The following is a 15,071-nucleotide window of genomic DNA, read 5'->3' as shown; positions in this document are numbered from 1 at the left end:
GTGTTCCCTGGAAAGGAAACCACAGCGCCTTTGGCTGTTAAGACGCCCCCCCTCCCCACCAAACAAATGAGTTCCCTCCAAAACTGATTCCCCCAAAACTGTTGAGTCGGCAGCATCCTGCCTCCTACCTCAGCCTGCTAAAATTAGAGAAAATGAAATCTGCCCCTGACCTTGTGCTCTCCACCTCTTTTTTAAACATTCCGCTGTAGCATGAGGACATGTTTTGTTTTTTCTTATTTATCTTCCTCCCATGCCAGCTGGGGCTCGGAGTCCTTCTCTCCTCTTGTTGACTGGAGCCAGAAGGGGACAGACTTCCACATCTTTTGTTGTTGTTGTTGTTCAGCTGTCAGCAAAAATAAAACAAGCAGGTTTATATTTGGAAAGCAGAGGGTCTCAGCCACCGGATCACTATGTCCAGAGTAGGTCACAGCTTTGTATCCCCTCATGCAACAAAGGCTTGAAATTTGATCCACAGATTTGCAGAGAGGGGGTGGCTTTTGTGGTAGGCCTGTCTTCACTCACATTGATTTTAAATGCCATTGGAGGATCATGGGGAATTCTCCACTAGCTGGGATGGTTCTAGAAAAGGATCCTCTGGAACACTGCTAGAGCAGTCTGGTATGGGCAGACTGGAGGACCCACATTTCCTTCCCATCCATCTTCTGATCCCTGTGCAAGGATCCGTCTTCTTTTCACAGGCAAAGTACCTGGGCCTCAGTGGGGTTTTGAGATTGGGTAAGGAGTGGAGTTGAGATTCACAGCCAAGGCCACCCTGTGGGTCAGATCATTAGGATACAAAACAAAACAGGAAAGAAGGGAGAGAGAAATGTGGCCACTGTTCATTTCAAGATCCCTGATGCTTCAGAAGAGATGGTAGAGAAGGAAAAGGATGCGAAGAGACCTTGGTCCCAAACCCAGCCACGCCCCTCCTCCTCTTGGGTCTGGGTCTCCCCATCTGAAGAACTGTCTCAGACCTGAAGCCTCTCGAGGCCCCTCCCAAGGCTGCGCCACGGTCAGTGTTCCCAGGGCCACTTTGTTTTGGTGATCTGAGCAGTTAATTTTTCATCTAGAAGTCACTCTCTGTTCCGTAAGTAATTTTAAACAAATTCTGTTCCCGTCCCTGGACTTCCGTGAGGGAAAAAACAAGACGCAGCTGGGTTTTCCACCGTCCTCAGCAGATAAGGGTTTGAAAGCAGTGTGCACTCCAGACCGTGATCCCTTAGAGCCCCGGGCAGTGAGGGTCCAGCGCTCTGTTCAGGAGAACAGCCTCTAGGAGCACAATGACCGGGGCTCAGGTCAAGCAGATGAGTCCCGAGGAACCATCCTGATGGGGCTCACGTCCTTTTCAGCCCCATTCTGGGTTTTCAACAGATCTTTCTTGGTGATGACTGAACCCCTCTGTCAGATCTTGCTATTAGCATGAGGCTCTCAGAGTGTAAACTAATGAATTACAACATGATTACACAGCACATAATTAACTTGTAATTAATATGCAACCGCCACTTAAGCTAAAACACTGCTTATAGAGATGAACGGCAATAGTAAATCACAGGTCAGAAACAGCGTTTCGGAATTTTCAAAAGAATGAACGTAAGCAGGGAATCACTCAAGGCAGCAGGGCGAGTTAATTGAAAAGCAGATGAATTGTGCGCGTCCTGCTTCATTTCAATACTTTCTCCCTTAAGAAGGACCCCGATGCCACCCTGCCACGCTGACTGGTCAGGCCTGGTCGGAGGGGCACTGGGCACGTGTGGTTTTATTTCCAAAATAAGAGAGGCTTTCCTTGCCCCAACCCAGCCCACCCCCATAGCTTGGCACTCTGCGCAGCCACACTGCCCCTGCTGGAGGTCTAGCTCTGCCCCTCCACCTCCAGAAAGCTTATGGGGTTGCCCCCCAGCACAGCTCTGGGCCTTCCATAGTCTAGCCCCCGTGGTGGGCATTGCCCACAGGTCGGTTAGTACAGCTGGTCTGCCTTCACCTGGATTCCGGGCTTCTGGAACTCAGGGATGCCATCTCACTTTTTTGTTGTTATTTAATCCTTTCCTCCCCCACCCTCCTGCCAGAGCATTAAAGCTAGAAAATGCCTTAAGAATCATTTCACCCAGCCAGAATTTCACCAACCCCGAGAGGTGAGGGGCTGAGTGCTACAGTCACCGGGTGACGTGGGCCCAGGCCTGGCAGGAATCCCCCCTGCATCCTCTTCCAGCCCTGCATCAGGCTGGGTGGGCCTTTGAAATGAGTCAAACCCAGGATCCAATCCCAGCAACCCCACTGCCCCGCAGTGTGACCTTAGCCAAGTTTCATAACCTCTCTGGACCTCAGTTTCCTCATCTGTGCAGTCTGAGCAACGATGCCCACCTCCCTGGGTCGATGCGGGGATTGGGGGACATAATGTGTGTGAACTGGCCTGGTGCAGACTGAGTGCTCACTAGATCCTGAGTGTCGTCCTCAGGGGTTTAGGGAGTACGGGGGAAAGTACATAACAGCTCAGTCAGCCCCATCCTTTGGGGCTGAGGAAACAGGCCCAGAGAGAGGTCACCTGTGTGTCCACAGCACTGCATGTGTAACTGGCGTGATTGGGGTCCCCCAACCAGGAGCCCCCTGAGAACTGATGGCTCTTGTCCACGTTGTCCAGCTCTAGGCTGGGCACAGCCAGTGCAGAGCTGGCAAAGGGCGGTGCCCCGTGGATGAATGAACTGAAAGGCCTCTTCCAGAACAGCCTGGAGCTGGGCCATCGGCAAAGAAGCTTTCTCAGCCCCCAGCCCCAGGATGGTGTGGATGTAGCTTGGTTTAGGGGATAGACGCTGGGTTTTGAAGTCTGACAGGCGGGTCCGAATCCCAGCTTTGCCATTTTCTGGTCTTGGGCAAGTTCCTTAATCATTTTCAGCCTTATTTGTCCCATCTGTAGATGGTGCTAATCATTCTACCTATATCGTTATAAAGATAATTCACATAAAACACCAAACGCGCTGCCTGACACACAGGTACTTACTCGTGTTGTTCTTCTTCTTATTCATAATCATGAACGGAGATTTCTGAGTGGCTGCTGGAGGGCCACCTTGGCCTCGGGCCTCCCTTTAGAGTTCTTGGCTTGGGTGGGGCAGGGAAGGTACCAGCATCCCCAGACAACCCAGACTCTTGCGTCAGGCAGCACAGTTGACCTTCCAACTCTGGCCTTTGCCCTTCCAGAAAGTGACCTGGGCTGCCCTCCTCCTGACCTGGGCCAGCCTTGCGCGGGGCGGGGAGCTGCGGGGGCCCGCAGGCGGGCTCCTGGTTGGTTGGGTACGTCTAAGCGGTGGTGGCCTCATGAAGCCATAACATTGGATTCAGAATCCAGGGCCCCAGGCCTCCTGGGCAGTGGGTTTCAGAGCTTGGAGTGGGTGCTCTGTGACTTCTCTTCCTGCGACCAGAAACACTTCAGTTTCTGGTCCCCCACCCCATTGGGCACCCCTCCCCAAGCCTGCCAACAGACTGGTCTTCCTCTGCAGTCTTTCTCCCTGCCATCCAGCCTCTACATCCGACAGCCACTCCCCTTAGGTCGGAATTTGTCAAAGGCGGTTCCGGGGAAAACTAGCTCTATGGGATTTTAAAACGTGTTTCGTGAAAGAAGTAATTTGCTCTCTAGTCACTTCGGGAAAAGCCAGATTCTTTAAGGCCCTTCGCATGGAAGCGCGCTTCCTCCCCTCCAGAGGGCGTAGAGTACGCAGCTTCCGCCCAACGATCTGACCAGAGAATCCTTCGCTCAGGGAGGACCCATTTCCGAGGAACAGACCTCAGGCAGCCTGGTCTGGAGTGTCCTGGCCACTGCCCTCCTTCTTCCCAGAATAGGCCTCCTTCAGTGACAGTGCCCACCTGGACAGACCCCACGTGGGCGTCCAGGCACTGCTCTGCAGCAGCCGTGCTCGGTTCACACGGCCCAAAGCACTGACCGTCTCCCCGCTTCCTTCTGGAACTTTTCACAACTGGCCTTTGCCACAAGGACAGATCCCTCCAGCTCCTCAACGTGGCCTTCTGGCCGGTGGGCACGGGGCTCCTGCCTCAGCCACCCACGTGCTCCGAGGCACCCGGCACTGAGGCTCAGGGTGGCTCGCAGAGGCCCCGGTGTGAGGGCTAGTGGAGGGGGCAGCCTCGCCCCCTCCCCTCCATCCAGAGCCTGGCCCCTCTAATTGTTGTATGAGCTGAGCCTCTGCCTAAGATGTTGTTGCAAGGTTGAAAAATAAGTTTTAAAACTAGGTTTCTAAAAAAAGTTGAAGGTCTTTAGTGTCTAGAGTGGTTGGCTTTTAACTCCCCCCGCCCCCCAGCAAGTACCGGCTCCTCTCTGACCCCCGGTTTCCTCCTGCCTGCGATGGAGACGATAAGGCCCACCTGGGTCCTGTGTAGAGCCAGGGCTCACGTGCTTGGGGCTGTGCTAAGTGCTTCCTATTCACTAACTCATTTAATGGACACAGCAGCCTACGAAGTAGGCACAGTTATTAGTTATTATCGCCCCCGTTTTACAGATGGGGAGCCTGAGGTACTCGGAGAACAGCATTTTGCTCCAGGTCACAGAAGCTGGCAAGTGAGAGTCAGGATTTGAACCCAGGCAGCCTGGTGACCTTAACCGCTAAGCTATACTGCCCTGTAAATGAGGTGATAACAAGCGTCAAATGAGGTTATGACATCGGTGCTTTGTAAACTGTAGAGTGCCTTGCACAGTGAGAGTGTCAAGTCAGCACACGATTTTGGAGCACCTAGTGTGAATTTTTGTCTCTCAGCAGACATTCAGGAAGCATGTTTTCAGGCTGCCTGTGGGGTGCCCAGCTTGTCCCTGGAGGGTTCCAGGGATGAGGCTCCCACGCCCAGCCTGGGTCAGGTGTGGTTTAGTCCCGGAGTAGCCTCATACCCAGAGATTCCCCGCATGCAGATTTGATGGCAGCCAGGGTGACGGGCACCAGATCCCAGCTGACTCACCCCCTGCACCACAGGCCTTCTAGAAAGAGGCAGGACTTACGGGGTCAGTGTGCCAGCTGCAGCCCAGCTGGGACGCCAGGAATCCACACGGAGCCACAGGGACGTCACAGGGCTTCTGCAGAAAAAACCACAGATGCTCCCACCAGGCTTGGCATAGCCTGTCATAGTCACCCTGTCCTTTCCCACCCCCCCACCTCGAGACCCCTGAGAGCTCCCCGGGGCAGGCCCCTATTTGAGCGGTCTGGGCCCACAGGCCTGCCCTCAGCCGGCACCCGCAGGAGGTGCCTGGACCTGGGTGGGCAGAGAGAGCCGAGAAGTTCAGGGCAGCCAGGGCTCCCGAGGCCCGGGTGTGGCCCTGGCCCCACTTCTGACCCAGAACAGAGGCTCAAGGCTCTGCTCCACCTCCACCACTGCCCCTGCCCTGGGCCTCAGTTTCCTCATCTGTAAATGATAGACCTGAGCAGATCCCCAGATCCATTCTAGATCTAAGCCATGAGGCCTACTTGCTTTTATCATCTACCACTTTCAGTGCAAATAAATCTTTTTAAAAATCTGACAGTTCATAGGAACTAACTAAAAGAAAAGGTATACACGTAAAAATAAAAGGCCAGGCTCAGGAGAAACAGCTACTGTCCTGGACCAGCCTGTGTCATCCCTGTGTGACTGGGTAGTAATCACCCACCCGCTCTGGGCCTTAATCTTCTCCTCTGCAAAATAGGATAATAGTGTCCCCAAGCTGCTGTGAGGCCGTGGTTGATGTAAGCTTGCTTGAAATGTGGCTGGCTTGCCTGAGTGGTCCATACGTGGGCTGTCAGCTCAAGAAGAGCCTGGCTCTGACTCCCAGTTTAGGGAAGAGAGGACTGGGTCACGAATTGGGAAATCCGCATGCAGGTCTCTGCTCATGCCTCGACTGGCTGGTGACGCCAGGCTAAGTTCTCCTCTAGGCCTCCGGTCACTCCTTTTAAAAATGGAGCTGCCCAGGACTTCCCTGGCAGTCCAGTGGTTAAGACTCCGTGCTCAGTGCAGGGGGTTCGGATTGGATCCCTGGTCGAGGAGCTAAGATCCCACGTGCCTCCTGGTGTGGCAAAAAAAAAAAAAAAAAAGGGAGCTGCCCAGAGGTTTTCTTCTCATGTGTCGGTACCAGGTGGTTAAGAAGGGTGGGCAGAAGGGTGTGTGGAGGATTGGCTGGGGCATGTCTGGACCCAGTGGGAAGAGTACGGCTGATTAGCCATGCCTGTCATGGGTGCAGGAGGTAGGAGTAGCGTCCCATACACCACAGCCCTATATGTGCTTCTCAAGGGCTCATCTAGTTATATCTGACTCTCCCTTGGACATGCCACTGCCCCTGCCCCTGTCTGGAGCTCCTGGAGAATGCCAGGTGAATGGATTTGGAGGCTTGAGGGGCTGGGGTAATGAAGACACAGTGGAGAACACCTCTTTGTCCTAGAGCTGGAGCTGTAGGAATATCTGCAGTGTATTTACAGCCTTCTAGAGGACACCAGATGGCAGTCAGGGGACCCTGGCTCTATCTCCAGCTTCATCCCACCCTGTGATCTCTGAGTGCCCTTAAGGAGCTGTTTCCAGCCTCCCCCTTTCCCACTGCATGGCATCTGAGCCTTTTGTCCGGCACCTATAGGTTCAGTACTTGTTCAGTTTCTCTTTTCATTCTGAGGAAACAAAAAGCAGAGGTGGCATAGCCTTGGGAATGAGAGAAAACCCAGCAACCTTATCCAGGGCTGAAGCTGGCCCTCCTTCACCTTTTGGGGAGAGAAGCTGGCAGTGAAAGTTCACCCTGAGGTCACGGACTTGGAGTGTGGCCAGAGGGTGGCAGGAGGGTTTGGCCTCAAGGGCATGGCCTGGGCCTGCTAAGGTGTCACATGCCCCAGGGGGATGAGGCACACCCCAAGTACAGCTGGGATTCCCAGCACAGCGTGGGGTGGGTCGGGACCCTGGGTTGGCACCTTTGTCAGCATAGCATCAACACGTGTTCTCCCAAATCAGCCGTCCTCTCCTCCGGATTAACTCTTGTGTCCCAGAAAAGGTTGTCAGGTGTACAAGGCTGCCCTCAGGAAGCGCCCTCTCTGATGCACCCAGGGTACATTGTGTTGTCCCGTCAACGACCATTGACAGTAGGGGTTCCTGTAGAGGAGAGCGGGAGCTGGGAGATGGGGTCATGGAGAGAAGTAGGTCCACCCTTCCAGGAACCTCAAGTGCCAGGAGGTGTGGAGCCTGGTCGAGTCTTGTCATGGGGCACTCCCGGAGTTGAGAAGGGGGACCTGGATTTGGAAGAGCTGTTGTCCAAATCAGGATTTCCCTTTTCAGAACACTGTGCCCTGAGTGACTTCACTTACTCAGCGCAGTGGGCCGGGAGGCGATGCACCTTTCTGTTTGACAGATGAAGGCTTAGGGAAATAAAGTGCCCTCCCACAGTCTCCCAGCCGAGAAGGTCTGGCTCTCAGGGCCCACCCCCTACCCAGGGGCCTCACCCCATGCAAGGCCAAGGTGGCCCAAGGGCCTGCTCCAGCTGCCTGGCCAAGAATGGGAAGCAGCTGGTCCCGGTCAGCTGCCTGGAGTTGCCTCTTTCCTCCCTCTCCCCACTCATGTCTGTCCCTCTGCCCCACCTCCCTGACTTCCCTGGGATAGGACACAAAGTCACTCTGACTGTCTTTGCTTCACCACCGCCCTCTTCCTCTGCCTCCAGGCAGCGTGTCTGGTGCAGGCTGCAGAGCTGCTACACCTCTCTGAGCTCCTTTACTTTTAAGAGGAGGAAGGCATCAAACTCCATCAGTGCTTGCTTAACTTCCGTCACTTTCATACCATTTATACTGTGTTTAAAATGGTTCTTTAATCCTTTTAGGTTTGCCGTCCCTCCCTTATTTAACCCTGTCCTAAGTAATAATATCCACGAACTCACCAGTGATAATTGCTGTAGTCCAGATACTTCCCTATGAAAATGTACAAGTTTTGCCCATGGACCACTTAAAATCGTCTTTGTTCCACCAGTGGTACATGCATCACTCTTTGGAAACCCCAGACCGAGTTATCAGAGTCTCTCTCCATCCTGAGATCCTCTGATTAGGGCTGAGTCATTGGGTTTTCAGCTCTTGCCATTCTGGGCCCAATGATGGCCGGCCATCCATCCATCCGTCTAATAAACATTGCTGAGCACCTGCTGGGTACCAGGCCCTAGGCTAGGTTCTGGGAATCCACAACTGGAAGACATCCCAGCTGACGGGGGAGCTGGATGCAAAGACACCCCACTGGTCTAGTACCACCAAGTTGGGGGTGCGTGACAGGGGCACTGAGGACATAGAAGTAGAAGTGAGTGGCTCTGCTGGGGGAAACCAACCAAGCGGGTGACCGTTGAACCAGGCCTTAATGTATGAAGGGAGCCAGGCATTCTGGGCTGAGGCAAAGACGTAGAGGTGTGATCTTCAGAGCACAGTCCAGGAGGCAGGGAGCAGCCCCACGTGGAGGACACAGGATCAGCGGGGAGTAGTGGGAGGTGGGGGCCAGGCAGAGGAGGACCTAGAGTGACACTCACACTCAGGTCACTGTTGAATCCACGACATCTGCCCCTGTTGGAGTCTGAGAACTAGAAAGGGGCTGGTCGGGATGGGTCCCCTGGAACCCCAGGCTCTGCCACCAGGCTGACGAGCAGGCATGTCCCAAGTTCCTTGGCCCTGGCAATGTCTTGGAATGCAGCCTCTTCTCTGCAGACTGTAGGTATAGTCCCCCCACCACTGTTGACGGCACTGCTCGCCCCGGGGGAATCTGAGCTGCAGATGTGCATGGTGATTGAATTGTTTCTGCACACCACTGCTCACACAGCTCCCCTGGGGACCTGCCACTTGCCTGTGCAAGCTGTCAGGAGTTGTGTGTGCTCTGTACGTCTGGGCCAGCCCTCAAGTGTGTGCATATACCTATGCGTAAGTGTGCAAAGGGGGTACATAATTATGTGGGTGTGCACACACATATGCAAATGTCTCTCCCCTGGGTGCTTGTGTGTTAAGTGTGCCAGTTAACTTGTCTGGCCTCAAAAGGGAAAAATAAAACACACTGATGTTAGTACTGCTGATGTCAGCCCCAGGGAGCTGCTTCCAGGGCTCCAGGACCCCACTTTCCATGGGGCAGCTGAGAGCACCCTGCTCCCCGTTTCTAGGCAGGAGCCTGCTGAGGGCCATGTGCCTCCCCCAGCGTTTCAGAACAGGAGAGATGCTTCCAGGGAGCCTGGAGATGACCCAGGGCCCTCCTTAGACCCCGACAGATGAGTTCCAGTCCTGCTTGCCCTTGTCTCCCTGTGTCCATCCTGCTGCATGAGGACCCAGGACCCGGTGGTTCCCAGGCTCCCTTTCGACTCTCAGCAGTCTACTCTCTGAGCAGCCCTACGTGCCTGAGAGCAGCTAGCTTTTCCTGAGCGTGTCTTCTGTTCTAGGCTCCTCTGAGGCTGAACTTGCCCATGCCCCGCTAGTGGTGAGTCGTGCAGAATGGAAGCTTGTCCCTTTCAAGAGCTCCCCTGGGAGCTGAGAAGACCGGCCAACCCACATGTCACCATCAGAAAACCTGCCTACGTGCAGTTAGGCCAAGCCAGCATAAGCTGCAGGGAAAAGTGTAGAGCAGAGAGAGGGGCAGCGTCTGCGGTCTTAGGTGACCCTGGAACAGCGGTTCTACCAGAGTTTCCTGGGCCTGCAGGCTCCCTGCAGGCCGGCCTTGAGACAGCCTTCGCAGTTCTAAAGTCAAGTATCCTGCACTTGTTGAGATGGCATTTTCCAAACAGCTGGAGCTCCTGACACCAAAATCCTAAGATGTTGAGTTTGAAGGGCTGCCAGCAGCCTGCTAGCCTTCGTTTTACAGATGGGAAAACTGAGGCCCGGAGGAGGGTGGCAGAGCTGGGCTGCCTCCAGGCCCCCAAGCTGACTAGCTGTGTATCTCCTGCAGGCTGGTGGCTGCTCAGACCAGGAGAGGGGGCCAGGGGCCACAGGCGGTTGACCGCCTGAGCTCACTCCCCACTGGGAGGTAGGCAAAGAAGAAGGGCCGAGGCCCTGGGTACACCCAGGGCCGGGCCAACAGTGATCTCCAGTTGGGAGGGAGCCCGGCCTTGGTGGGCACTGGAGTTGCAACCGCCACGGAGGATTTGTAGCAACTCGACTCTTAGCTTAGAGGAGTCCAGGCTGGGAGGAGAGAGACTGCAGCCAAGCCCAGCAACGCTCCTGCGGCGGAGAGCGACCTCTGCTGGCCTCTGAGCGCTCGCCACTTCCCGGCACTGGCCCGCAGGCAGGGAGCCCAGTGGCACCAGGATGGCCTTAGAAGCAAGTGGATGGGTTTGGACAGGTTAGGTGGAACCAGGGGAACATCTCTTTGGGCTGAGGCACAGACTTGGGTGGGGACTTCCAGGAGGCCCTGACAGTCTTGGAGGAGTTGGAAGAACAACACATTAATGGTTAGAAAGGCAGAGGGTTTGAATCTCAGCGCAACACTGTCCCGGCTGTGTGATCCTGGGCAAGTCACTTCACCTCTCTGAGCCTTTTAGGATTGAGTGAATTATCAGTGCACAGGGCCTGGCCTGGTGCCTAAACACAGCAGGTGCAGAACTAATGGAAGATCTCAGACTGCCCCTCAGGGAGCTATTAGCTCTCTCATGCCTCCTTCAGCCCTCCTCCTCTCTCCATGTCCATAATCTTTAGCCTTCTAGGCCTTGACTCTTTTTCTGCAGGGCTGGAGCCTCCAGCCCCATCCATTCCTGGTGTTAATAACCCCAATTTCCCAGTGATCTTGGTGGTTTAAAAATGTCACCTCACCTGTGAGTATCTCCTTCATTAGCCAGACATTTTGTTCTTTTATAGATTAAGACCTACACGACACACAGCTGTCCCTGTGATGTCTCTCCTGTCAATGCTCTGGGTCTCACAGGTGTCCCAGGCCTAGCCATTCATTTCTTGGTTCCTACAACATGGAGCCCCAGCCTGGGAGAAAAGCCCCCTGGTGTCTAGATCCAGCCCAGACATGCTGTGTGGCCCAGGAAACAGCACCTGTGGGCCTCAGACTCCCCAGAATAAAACCAGCTGAACTCGGGGTGGTTTTCCTTTGGCCAATGATATTCTGAGCATCTTTGAATCCAGAAGTCAACTCAGTCCAGCCACTGGCCTCTAGAAAAGATTGCCCCTGAGCCAGAGTGGAGATAAACCCGACAGTCTATCTCCCCTTTACTGTTTGCTTCCTCGGGAGAAACCTGTGGCCCTCTGCCACGGCTCAACAGGGAAGGACAACCTCTGGGCCCCCAGGTGGCTGTCTGGGTGAGTCTGGACTCCTGGTGCCTGCTTGGGGCTTCCCTGGGTGGGCTGAGCAGCCCCAGGCCCCAGAAATGATCTGTCAGTCATTCTACAAGCATTTATCAAGGCCCCACTAGGTCTCTGACACTAGAGACAAAAGGCCGTGCCCATCCTTGGAAAAGTTCCTACTTTTCTTTCTTTCTCTTTTTTTTTTTTTTGGCCGAGTCGGGTCTTAGTTGCAGCACACGGGATCTTCATTGCGGCATGCAGACTCTTAGTTGCGGTGTGCAAACTCTTACTTGCAGTGTGCATGTGGGATCTAGTTCCCCAACCAGGGATCGAACCCGGGCCCCCTGAATTGGGAGTGTGGAGTCTTACCCACTGGAGCACCAGGGAAGTCCCCCAAAAGTTCCTACTTAGAGACAGAGTGTTGTGTGGCCACCTAATCCCTCACCAGATTTCCACAGTGCAGGTTTCTAGCCCCCTGGGCAGTTAGCTTCATCAACAGCACCCCCTGCTGGCCTCTTGGGCCACCACAGGCCCTTTGTCCTGGTTGGCTGCAGCCTGCAGCCTGCAGCCAGGGCATTGAAGCCTGCACAGGCCTGGGGTTTCTTTGTATTTTCCTTCAGCCTCCTCCTGACTTGGCGCAGGCCTTTGTTTTTTTCTGGTTTTTTTTTGGCTGCGTTGCTGCACGTGGGCTTTCTCTAGTTGCGTCAAGCGGGGGCTACTCTTCGTTGCGGTGTGCAGGCTTCTCGTTGCAGTGGCTTCTCTTGTTGTGGAGCACAGGCTCTAGGCGTGCGGGCCTCAGTAGTTGTGGCACGCAGGCTCAGTAGCTGTGGCTCGCGGGCTCTAGAGCACAGGCTCAGTAGTTGTGGTGCACAGGCTTCATTGCTCCGCGGCATGTGGGATCTTCCCGGACCAGGGACTGAACCCGTGTCCCCTGCATTGGCAGGTGGATTCTTAACCGCTGCGCCAGCAGGGAAGTCCCAAGGGCTTTGTTTCATGGGTCCCTTTGGTTTGGCGTCCCTGCCCCACTGACTGTGGAAATGGCGCTCTCTCATTGGGACCCTGGCAGCCAGCGTTCACTCATGTCCTGGGTGGGGCTGGAAAGACCCAGGTGCCTGGGAGACCAGCAGGGTCTCTTCCACTCAGATGGCATCTGGCACCAGGAGCTGAAGTGGCCTCACCGAAGGTGGCATTGGCTCAGTCCTGCTCTGGGCCCCACCCACGTCCCTGCTTCCCTCACCAGGGTTTGTCCCTGGTCCCTGGAGTCCAGGGACTCCAGGGACCAGGGGCATTGGCTGAGGTTCCATGCAGGTAAACTCAGCAGGAGAAACCCAGCCCCTGCTTGGGGGAACTACAGGTGTAGCAAGGAGAGTAACCCTGTCACCACTCTCCCCGCTGACGCACACACCTACAAGACGGTGGTACCCTCCACCCTCCCTGGCCCATCCCCAGTACCTGTACAAAAGTTTTGGTTGTAGTGGGAAAGCCAGGATTCTGGAGCTGCTACTATAACCCCTGAGCTTCAGTTTCCTCATCTGTAAAGTGGGGATATAGTACCAGTGTCTTTGCCTAGTGCCTGGACCAGCACCTAACTTATAAGAGGAATTCAACAGTCACCTAATAGGTGACATGGAGTGGATATGGGGTTACACCAAGAGTTCCACGGACCCAAGAAACTGATTTCATTTCCATCTCTCATGCCCCGTAGAGCTAGCGCAGTATAGATATTGATAAGTGTTTACTAGGTGAGTTGGAAGCATGCATGGATGGGCAAGGGGAGGCTGAAGATGTGTGGGTGGGTGGGTGGATGGATGGACAGACGGGCATTTAAATGGATAAGTAACGGAGAAGTTGGCTATCCGGGGATGTAAATGTGTGATAGTGGTGTGAATGCAGGGATGCTGGTGGGGTGAGGGTAGGAGAAATCAGTGTGGGGACGCTACTCCCATTTTTACCTTTTTGCTGGAAAGCTCCAAGAAAGGTGAATCCAACAAGCATTTATCAAAGTACAAATGCCTAAATGACCCAGAAACTCCACTTCCAAGAGTGTGTTCTCTAGATTAATTCACACATAATGATGTGGCTGATACAAAAGGCGATCCTTCAACACTGTTTGCAATAATAAAATCTGGGGACAGCTCAGGCCACGTCACTTGGGCAAGAGTGAGCCCCTGGAGCAGAAGGACCTTTTCTAGGACCTCGGGCCTTAGGACTGCACCTGGCACGGGTGGACATTCAGATGGCAGTTGGATAAATGATTCATCGGTGCCTGGGAATACTGTGCAGCCACTAAGAAATGAAAAGGCTCTTTATGTCTTGATGTGGAATAAACTTTGAGATATTATTAAGAGGAAAAAAGCAAGGTCCAGATAGTGTGTGCAGAATGCTATTGCTTGGGCTTCCCTGGTGGCGCAGTGGTTGGGAGTCCGCCTGCCGATGCAGGGGACGCGGGTTCGTGCCCCGGTCCGGGAAGATCCCACATGCCGCGGAGCAGCTAGGCCTGTGAGCCGTGGCCACTGAGCCTGTGTGTCCGGAGCCTGTGCTCCGCCACGGGAGGGGCCGCAACAGTGAGAGGCCAGCGTACCGCAAAAAAAAAAAAGAATGCTATCGTTTTATGGGTTTTTTTTTAAGGAGTGGCAGGGGATAGTACACATAGATATTTGCTTCTCTAAGATGAGTCCCTCAGAAGGAGACAGATGACACTGGTTCTCTCCGGAAAGTCCCCTGGGGGCTGAACAAGGCCAGCACTTCACTGGACACCCGGGATTTTTGAACCACGCAAATGAGTTGCCTTTTCAAGCACAAATGGAACGATAAGAAGTGCTTTAAAGGAGCTGCGTAGGGAAGAGCTCCTTGGAAGAGGAGCAGGGCATTCTTCGCGAGGCTGCGGCCAGGCATGGTGTCAGTTTCCCCAACCAGGGTGCCCATGCTGGGGGCAGAGAGCCAGGGCATGGGAGCAGACAGGCAGACAGACACGGTCCAAGCTTCCACTAGCTGTGGGACTCGGCAGATTTCAGACCTCAGTCTCCTCATCTGTGAAATGGAGATGCTTCTAGTCTTACAGAGCAGGCGTGAGGAGTCAAGAAGAGAGTGCAAGGGCCCAGCCTACAGAACGTACTTGGTAGATGGGACCTGGTGACGTGGACAGAGATGAGGGGCCTTCAGGGGGCGGCGTTTCGGGAGAGCAGAGAAGGCCAGGTGCTGGGGGCCTCTGTTGAGCACCCTGTGCCTGACCCACGTGTCTACAGCCTGGCTTCTCGGAGGGCGAACAGCCAGTGACGAGCAGACTTACGCTTTGGCCCGAGGACCTGGACCCGTGAGCAGTGGGGGGACCAGAGGGGGAACCTCTCTCTTCTCTCTCTGTCTCGCTGCCTCTCCTCCTCCATCGTTATCTCCATCTCTGCCTTTGCAGTCGAGGCCTCCCTGGAGAGGCCTGGGGGCTCCAGGGGCCTCCTCACATGCGTGCTCATGTGCCCCAGGCCCAGCGCCATTCAGGAAGAGTGAGCCTCCTGAGTGCAACAGCTGTGTCCCCCAACCACTCGGCCGTGAACTGGCAGGCAGAGCCCCGGGGCCTCGTTCGAGCTCTGACACAGGCTCCCTGTGCCACCCCGGGGAACTCCCTTCCTCTCTCTGAGCCTCGGTCTCCTTATCTGGAAAAGGGGGGCGGTGCTGAGGGCTGCCCTCCTTCTTTCCCGGGAGGGCAAAGGGGAAACATGGAATTGTGGTTTGCAAACTCGAAGGCGTGGGGGATTCGGGGAGGGCACCTGTGATGGGGCTGCTGCACTTAGACCACACGTGCAGTCAGGGTCGTCATGTGGAAAGATCCCTGTGCACACACACGTGCAC

General features: G+C 54.8%; 1 protein-coding gene across 6 annotated transcripts in view; it reads left to right on the top strand.

Annotated features, from left to right (window-relative positions):
- ZMIZ1 (zinc finger MIZ-type containing 1) overlaps window positions 1-15,071 on the top strand; it is a 185,759-nt gene that overhangs the window by 66,380 nt on the left and 104,308 nt on the right. The window lies entirely within an intron of this gene.

The sequence above is a fragment of the Globicephala melas genome, chromosome 16 (assembly GCF_963455315.2).
Source record: "Globicephala melas chromosome 16, mGloMel1.2, whole genome shotgun sequence".
NCBI lineage: Eukaryota > Metazoa > Chordata > Mammalia > Artiodactyla > Delphinidae > Globicephala > Globicephala melas.
The sequence above is the reverse complement of the archived record's forward strand: the minus strand, read 5'-3'. Positions and strand labels throughout refer to the sequence as shown.